We start from the raw sequence: 9,369 nt of genomic DNA on the forward strand, positions 1-9,369 counted from the left end.
TAATGAGTCCCTAATCATGGACTTTAAAATTGGTTTCAGTATGGGGTCTCAATAGGAAAATAACAGTTTACTGACCTGCTTGCTGATGCCTGTGCTGAAAAGTACTTTTCTCCATAAAAAGGACATAGGAAGTAACCAAAGAAAGTTTATATGACACTGTTTTCAAAAGGTATTGACTATATCAGTACATTTCAAAGGATGTCAGCTTTTTCCACACTAGGCTCAGAAATGTCCTTTCACAATTCTTTGCAAAAGGATGGCTATAGTATCTGGCCAAGAGGCTAGGATCAATCTGTAATAGTACCCACTCATTTTTGCCCAAAGAAATGTAGAGGTGACCCCTGAATAAAGCAGGTGTTGGGCTGCTGACACCGACTTCCCTCCCGCCCCTAGTTGAAAATGCACATGTAACTTGTGACTCCCCCAAAACTTTACTAATAACTCCTTTTGACTGGAAGCCTTACTGATAACATAGTTAACACATATTTTGTATGTTGTATGTATTATATACTGTATTCTTACAATAAAATAAGCTAGAGAAAACAAAATGTTATTAAGAAAATCTTAAGGAAAATACACTTATAGTATTATACTGTAAAAAATTCATGTCTGAGTGGACCTGTACAGTTCAAACCTGTGTTATTTAAGAGTCAATCACGGGGCGCCTGGGTGGCTCGGTGGGTTAAGCGTCCGACTTCGGCTCAGGTCATGATCTCGCGGTCCGTGAGTTCGAGCCCCGCGTCTGGCTCTGTGCCGACAGCTCAGAGCCTGGAGCCTGTTTCAGATTCTGTGTCTCCCTCTCTCTCTGCCCCTCCCCTGTTCATGCTCTGTCTCTCTCTGTCTCAAAAATAAATAAACGTTAAAGAAAAAAATTAAAAAAAAAAAAGAGTCAATCGTATTGTGGACCCACTCACTATACAAGTATTTATATGTTCCTCCTCAGAGACTGAAAATTAGTACTATTACCTCTGCATATGGTAGTTTCAGATACTGTAATTACATTTCAGTTTAACAGAGCAAGCATTGAAAATTTTTTTTTCTGTAAGAGGCCAGATAACATTTTAGGTTTTCTGAGCCACATGATCTCAGCAGGTACTCAACTATGTCCTTTTGCACGGAAGACAATATACAAATGAGTGAGCATGGCTGTGTTCTAATAAAACTTTATAAAAAATAAATACATCTGGCGGCAATGGTCATAGCAATGCTTATAGTTTACCCACCTCTGTATTGCCAATATAAAAGCCAATGGAACCATATCATAAAAAAAGCAGCCTGGTTAAAGAAGTTATTTTGTGTATATGTGTTTTCTTCTATGTAAGTCTGTACCTGCTATAAAGTCCAGTAACAAACTTATCTAAACTTCTTCTGTATGAATCAGTTAATGGTCAGTCAATAAGAACTGTAATGCTTCAATTCTGATGTGACTATTGAAACATGTTTCCAAACTGATCGATAAATGCTTCAAAAGGTGTTAAATTTGACAGTGCTGGAGGGCAATGTAGTCTAATAGAAGAAATTAGCAGCCAGAGCAATGCAATTGCACCAAAGAACCCGCAATGGGAACACTAAATGCTTTCAAGTTATGTTTAGGCAATAAGAAAGAACGCTGATGGAGAAGTGAAATTTAAGTGTATTATAAAATGCAGTCCTAGTAGAAGTTTTTATCCTCCTAATGATTTTTTTTAAGTTTTATGATATCTCCTTTTCAAAAAAATACTATAAATTATTATTTTATTTTGTAATTCAGGTTGGTATTCCCATGCTGTTTACCCTTTACTGTAAATATTTAGGGTATTGTCAATTAGCATACTATTTTTATATGACTGAGATATTCAGCATTTAAGATAGAAAGAAAAAATCAAGGCTACAGTTCTCAGAGCTCAAGTGGGCATACATTGAGAAAGGAAAGGTGACATCTTAATTTACTACCAACCTTTTATATTACTATTAAGTTTGTAGAGATTTTTCTTCAACTTCAGACAAGGGTTTCTTTGACCTATTGAGAAGTTTCAAAATGTTCCCTTCAGGGATTTCTTGTTATTTTGCATATGTCAGCATTAAAAAGAAAAAAGGAGAAGCAACAGGTTACAATTTGCTGATCTACTGATCTCAGCAATAGATTAAAGCACTGCTTGACAGTCCTGAAAATTAGGTTTGAGTCAAGTTGGCCATTAATTGGCTATTTGGTGATAAGGGAGGCAGTTCCTCCAACTTGATGGACCTTAGTTTCCTCATCTGTAGAGTGAGGAGAACCTGCTTGACTAGATACTCTAAAAGGCCTCTTCCAGCTCTATTATTCTAAGACAGCTAAGATGTCAAGCCACCTACTATCAAGACACCGTGTCTCACATTTGAGCCGAGGAAAAGTGTGGCAAGGATTTAACTGTTTCGGCCCTCAACCCATTTGTGGTCCTCGCTCAAGGCACAAGGGTGTTTCTTCCCTGATCTGCTTTCTCCAACTCTTCCCTACTCGGGACAGGGAAAGGCTTTCCCACTGCCGCAATAACCCCAATTCTCCCCCACACCCGGGTGTTTACCTACAGGCTTGAGCCTTGCCTTAAGGCTCAAGCAGGCACCGACTCCCCACAGCCCCTCGAATTCTCTCTCAGCCCCCATCGGATGGGAGTCACCAGAGCCCAGAGAGGAGCGCGCGTCTCCCCTCCGGGGTGGTCTCCTCTGTCCCGACTTTGGCCTCAACGCTCCCCCAAGAAGCAACTGTTTGGGCGTATTTCACCAAAGAACTTCCCCGATGACAGCCGGCTCCTCAGCAAGCTCAGCGGTTCCCGCCGCTTCCCCTCTGTTCCTCCCACCCCCCACTCCCCGCCCCCTCCCGAGGGGTGATTTTGAAAAACTAGGGAACAAGGCCTACCTGCACCGGCCAAGCCCTCAATCTGGGAAAAATGGGCGAGAAAACGGAGACCCTTTCCTAAATCCACTCAACTTGAGGCAGGAGGGGTTCTCCTCCCCTGGACAGGAAGAGACAACAGCCTCGGCCGCGGGGACCGGCGGGGGATGGAGTTCTGAGCGCACTGAGCCAGGCGCCTCTGCCAAACTTCCCGCCCCTGAGGACTACAACTCCCAGAGGCCTCTGCGAGAGCCAACGCGCCTTTCGCCGCAGAGCCCAGCTCCACTCCCGGCTTTAGGAGGTAGGGCGGTCAAGATGCGCAAATCTTGTCTCCTCTGCCGCCTGCTGTTGGTTCCTGTGTGGGATGCTTCCCTGACGTTTAAAGGCATCGAGGACGAGGAACGCCATCTCCTGCAGTCTTTACACTTCCAGAGGTCACATAGGAAAGGGCTGACCTCCCATTATCAGTCTCTTTTCACAGGCCCTTCTGGCTAGTGTTCTGTACTGTCGTCACGTGCTTGAATCCCACGGACAACAAGGAAAACTGGTTTGAAAAATGTTGGGGTGGCACTCTCACTCTCATGTCTGGACACTTAGGTTTTTGTTGTTGTTTGCGTTTGTTTTCTTTTATTATTTTAATGCATCGACGAATTTGTCTCCATGCTAAAAGAGGGCCTTTGGAGGTATATTTTAGCACCGTCTCCGCATCCCTAGTAGTTTCTCCCAAAGCCACCTCAAATAAACCTATAATCTAAGTAAAATGAGTGTGCATGTTGTAACATGTCAGCCCAATCAAAGTCCCCTGGAAAGCATATAGCATCACCTACGCCATTACATAGGAAGCCAGTAGCATCTTTTTCTCTTTTAAGAAAACAACCATAAAAACAAAAACAAAAAAAACCCACAAGTGCATTGTAATGTGATAATCCAAAGTAACAAATCCAAATTTAAAAGCTGATATTGAGTGCCAAGCATTTTACATATAATACCTCTTTAAATCTCCACCATGATTCTAGAAATGTACATTATCCCTATTTTACAAACATGGGAACAACCCTATAGAATTTAAGTAACTAACCCAAGGCCAAGCAACTATTAAATGGCAGAAGAGTCAGACTTAAAACCTGATGCTCTAAAAGTCTTATTTCAAAACCTGATTTCTCGAACACCACCAAACAGTGCCTGTATTATTGAGGGCTTGACAACAAGGCAGATGATGTAAGAAGTACTGCCTCTAAGGCAGATAAAAGTTATTTTGCTAATGGTGTCCTTATTAAAAATCTTTTTGCAATTACCCTTTAGCCTGCCTTCAAATAAGCAGAACATTCTTTTGATAATTTCAGTGATAGCAAAATTCTCTTCTTTATTTGCATTCCAGGTCTAGAAGATAATTTTGACAAGACTGAAAAGCACAAAAGTGAATGGTACTGAGTGACATGAATGAAAATAGCAGATTAGGGAACTTGAACATGTTCCCTCTGTTAAAGCAGTACATAAGCTGGCAAGACTGCCAGAATCAACTTTTTTGGGGACTCTGGCATCTAATAAAAAATGTAAAACAACTAGGGGAACATTTAAGAAAAGACTGCTGAGTTTTGGCAAGAGAGGTCTATGATCATCTCTTACTGTCCACCTTGAGGTCACCCTGAAGACAGCAGCCTACATTCCTGCTAGTTGCTAGTACCTGAGGGAGCAATGGGAATCCTCTTCTCAAGGAATTGTAATTGTGCATTTTGACCTATCTTGTGGTTCCCTGAAGGTTTGGCTCAAGGGCTTGCCTTTGTTTTGCCTGCCTTGCAATCTCCCGAGAACTGAAGCACCCCCCCCCCCCCCCACAGGCCATGTGAGTTTGTCTGAAAGCCTTTAAAGCAAATGTTTTAGTAACCAAGTTTACTAAATAGTTAGATCCAAACAAATTAATATGCATTTATGTCCTAACAACTCAGTAGCCATTTAAAAATACATACATAAATTGAAAGAAAAATATTTTATTTCGTTCTTACATAGCCTTAATTGCTTACTAGTGGGATATATACATCTATTGGGCACTGTATAACTTCTTGAAATCAGATAAGATACCACTATCCTTGTTTCCTGTTTCACATTGGATTTTTTAAAGAAAATGTTTATTTATTTGTCTTTGAGAGGAAAAGAGAGAGTGGTAGTAGAGGCATGGTGGAGGGGCAGAGAGAGAATCCCAAGCAGGCTCCCCACTGTCAGCACAGAGTCCTTCATGGGGCTTGATCCTAAAAACCGTGAGATCATGACCTGAGCTGAAATCAAGAGTTGTACTCACATTAGATTTTGCACAATACTTGTTTGAGATCATAGCAACCACTGAAAACTCAACTTGGCAGATACAATGTTATCTAAAAAAATTAACTTGATCTAATGTTGAAACTGAATTATCTCAAGGTGCTACTTCACATGGTATCTGACAGATGTCTCTCTGTTTTCCTTAAAAATTTAAAATACTGTGCTCTGTGGGGTCCTGTGGGTTCCCTGTAGTATTCTCACTGGCTGGGAACTGCAGTTCTTAGACATTATTTTTCTGCTCTACAACGATTGTCAAACTTCTTCTATATAGGGCCTATTAGTAAGTATTTTGGGCTTTGTGACCATATGGTCTCTGTCAACAATGATTCAATTCTGTCTTTATGGCACAAATAGAGACAACATAAATGATACGTAAACAAATGGAGTGGCTGTATTCTAACTTATAGAAACAGGTACTGGGCTGGATTTGTCTCCAGGACCATAGTTTCCTGACCATTGGCCTAGAGGATCCAGAGTGGAGATGTTTGTGTATTAATTGGAATTCTTCTAAGGAGAAGAATTTTTCTCCATGATTTGATTACCCCAAGGTAAAATGTGTTTGGGAAATGTAGTATAAATACTTGCATCTTTCTTTTTACCAGTTTTCAAAATGAGTTGGTTGCCTAGCATCTTGCAAAGTTGACCAATGAGGTTTTTTGGTTTTATTTTTTATCATTAAAAATATATTTGATGAGGGGTGCCTGGGTGGCTCAGTCAATTAGGGATCTGACTTCAGCTCAGGTCATGATCTCACGGTCTGTGAGTTCGAGCCCTGCGTTAGGCTCTGTGGTAACAGCTCAGAGCCTGGAACCTGCTTAAGATTCTGTGTCTCCCTCTCTCTCTGCCCTTCCCCCACTCACTCTCTGTCTCTCTCTGTCTCTCTCTCTCAAAAATAAACATAAAAATTTTTTAAAAAGACATATATTTGATGTGTTTCAATCCTTTGAAGATATATATATATATATATATATATATATATATATATATATATTAAATTTCAAGTTTACAAAAAAATTGCAAAGGTAGTGCCAAGAATTCCAATATATATTCTTTACTCAGAGTTATCAATTGTTAACATTTTGTCATATTTGTTTTATTCTTTCTCTTTCTCCTTCCATTTCCTTGCTTTCTCTCTTTCTCTGTACACGCACGTATTTCCCTAAACCATTTGAGATTAAATTGCATACCATATGCCTCTGCTCCTAAATTCTTTAGTATATATTTCCCAAAAAAAGGATTTTCACAGTATGATGATCAAAACTAGAACTTTAAAAAATTGACACAATGCTCTTATTTAAAAGTCTTATGAAAATTTCACCAATTGTTTCAATAATGTCTTTTATAAGATGCTTTGTTTTGATTTTTGTTTTGTTTTGTTTTTCCTCATCCAGAACCCAACACAGGATTGACCACACGCTGCATTTCATCTTCATGTCTCTTTAAAATCCTTTAATCTGGAATGGGTCCTTAACACTTTCTTTCCCTTTTATGACATTGATATTTTTGAAGAGTATAGGCCATTTAGTAAAATGTCCCTCATTTTGAACTTACCTAATGTTACTTCATGATTAGATTCAAGTTTTGCATTTTTGGTAGGAATAATACAGGAGTATTGTAGAGTCTTTCTCACTGCATCATATCATGAGGCACATGATATTCACTGATTATAAAGATTCTAATACCAATTCCAGAATGGGAATAGAGTTTCCCACACTATCAAGCAATTCTTAGACACCAACTGGGTGTCCTACCATTTAACTCAATTCTGATGCTATCTACCTGGACATTGAACCAGATTACAGGTTAATGGCTCAGTCCTACATGAATTCTCCCCCTCTCCTCCACTCAGACACCCCTTGAAACTACAGATTGTTCCTTGTACTTGTGACCAACTGGCTATAGATCAGAGGTTCCCATGACTCTCTCCTTGGGTTTGACTAATTTGCTAGAGTGATTCAGAGAACTCAGAGGAACATTTTACTTAGTAGATTACTGGTTTATTATAAAAGGCTATACCTCAGGAGCAGCCAGTTGGGAAGAGATGTCCATGGGGAAAGGGTATAGAATTTCCATGCCCTGTCTATGTGCACCACTCTCCTCAAATTCCCATGTGCTTATTATCTACCTGGAAGTTCTCTGAACTCCATCCTTTTGAGTTCTTAAGTAGGCTTCATATTACACAGACAGTATTGATTAAATCATTGGCCCCTGGTGATTGAACTCAGCCTTTAGCCCCTCTCTTCTTGCCAGAGGTGGAGAGTGAAGGGACTGAAAATTTCAACCTTCTAAATACATGGTTGGCTCCACTGGCAACCAATCCCATACTTGAGAGTAGCCCAAAAGTTACTTCATTAACACAACAAAAGATATCTTTATCACTCTCATCACTTAAGAAATTTCAAAGTTTTAGCTCTGTGACAGAAAGGGGTCAAAGACCAAATATATATTTCTTAGTATAAATCGCAGTATCACATGGGCATGTTGGTCATCATTGATACCTAGTCTCCAAGCTCTTTAGTGAACCATGTCTCCGGTTTTCATGGCTTCGTACAGTTCCCTCTCCTTGAATCTCCATTGGCTCTGTGATTTTTTTTTTCTCCAACCAACAGAATGTGGCAAATGTGACACTGTTTTTTCTTATTCTAGGTCTGAAGAAGCCTTGCAGCTTCTGACTTGATCTCTTGGAATGCTGTCTTTGGAATGTTTGTTCACTTGGAATCCTCACTCTGGGGTAGCTCAAAGAAAGAGAGATAGATGCCTGACCAACACCCAACTTTTCCAACTATTGTGGCCAAGAGATCCGAGTAAAGAGGCCATATTGAATATTTAATAGAATTAAAATGGGAACTTAAGGTGAAATAAATTGCAGACAACATCTGATTGTAACTACCTGAGCCCACTCAATCCACAGAATCTTGAAAGATAATAATACATTGTTTTAAGCCATTAAATTTTGGAGGAGCTTGTTATTTTTTTTTTAATTAAAAAAATTTTTTTAATGTTTATTTATTTTTGAGAGAGAGAGACAGAGCACAAGCTGGGGAAAGGCAAAGAGAGAGGGAGACACAGAATCCAAAGCAGGCTCCAAGCTGTCAGAACAGAGCAGGGCTCCAAGCCCAGGACTCTCAGCATATGACCTGAGTTGAAATCAGATGCTTAACTGACTGAGCCACCCAGGCATTCCTGGAGGAGCTTGTTATGTAACAATAGATAAGCACAATGATGACTTCAACTTTGATCCCTTGGTTAAGATGGTGTCTGCTTGGTTTCTCCATTCTACAGTTACTGTTTTTTTCCTTTATAATTAATAAATAATTTATGGGGGACACTTTAAGACCTTATTAATGTCCTTTTCTTCACCAAACTGTTGCTATGAGTTTAATAAGCCAGATTCAAATATTACTGTGATGTTTGCAAAATGATGATTTAAAAAAAACCCCACAAAACTCTACATGTATTAGTTAACATTTTGCTGTAAGAAAAAGCTTTGTTTTCCTTTTTCTTTACTTATACATTACCAGTACATATGTATGGGTTTTTATTTTATTAAATGTATTATAATCTGTTATTATCATTTTCACTCTGATGCCCTAATTGTCCTGCATTTGACTAGTGGGAGCCCATTTCATTTCGCTCTTTAGTGCTTTGGTAATTTTTGAAAGCTTTCTTACTTTTTGGTGCAAGCTGATGTTTCAGACTTATCTTGTATATTTCCAACCATATTGCTGGTATCTGTTTTTTCCCCCAGAGGTGGTTTTTTGTAATGGGAAATGGCATCTAGAACCACAGTCTGTATGTTGGCCAGCTCCTTGCTAATGGGTTGGTCATTGTTTCCAGGCTTTTTCAGTAGAAAGAGTTAGGAAATACTTTTTTTTTTTTTTAACATATATTTACGTAAAGGAGATTATATATCATGAATTCATACTATTGTTTTCAATTCACACTTAGGAAAATAGCATTATCACTTACCCTCTTTGATTTTCTATTTCAGTCTTTTTTCTCTTACACTGAAAATCTTAATTCTTAAACAACATTAATTTAATTATATATAATTTTATTACTAATAATATGATTATAGAATTAGTTTACTTTTGCAGGTTTGTGTATGTTATTTCGCCTTTTGTCCCACTAAAGACAAATGGTCAAATTACTGTATTTTGGATCACTTGGAATAATTTTCATTGTGTGACTAAATCATTAACTCA

The 9,369-nt window shown here is 38.9% G+C and overlaps 1 protein-coding gene across 4 annotated transcripts in view; it reads right to left on the reverse strand.

The window, feature by feature from the left end:
- Positions 1 to 2,989, reverse strand: part of SLC38A9 (solute carrier family 38 member 9) — an 85,051-nt gene extending 82,062 nt beyond the window's left edge. The window contains exons 1-2 of one of the 4 annotated variants that reach the window (XM_042938957.1): positions 2,873 to 2,987; positions 1,937 to 2,036 (exon numbers count right to left, since the gene is read on the reverse strand). The gene's annotated coding sequence lies outside the window, so the exon portion shown is untranslated. Of the gene's footprint in view, positions 1 to 1,936; positions 2,037 to 2,872 lie in introns of all 4 variants that reach the window. The other 3 variants (XR_006202641.1, XM_042939027.1, XM_042938953.1) reach the window with 3 other exon arrangements.
- Between the last annotated feature and the right edge of the window lie 6,380 nt (positions 2,990 to 9,369).

The sequence above is a fragment of the Panthera leo genome, chromosome A1, assembly GCF_018350215.1.
Source record: "Panthera leo isolate Ple1 chromosome A1, P.leo_Ple1_pat1.1, whole genome shotgun sequence".
In the NCBI taxonomy this organism is placed as follows: Eukaryota; Metazoa; Chordata; class Mammalia; order Carnivora; family Felidae; genus Panthera; species Panthera leo.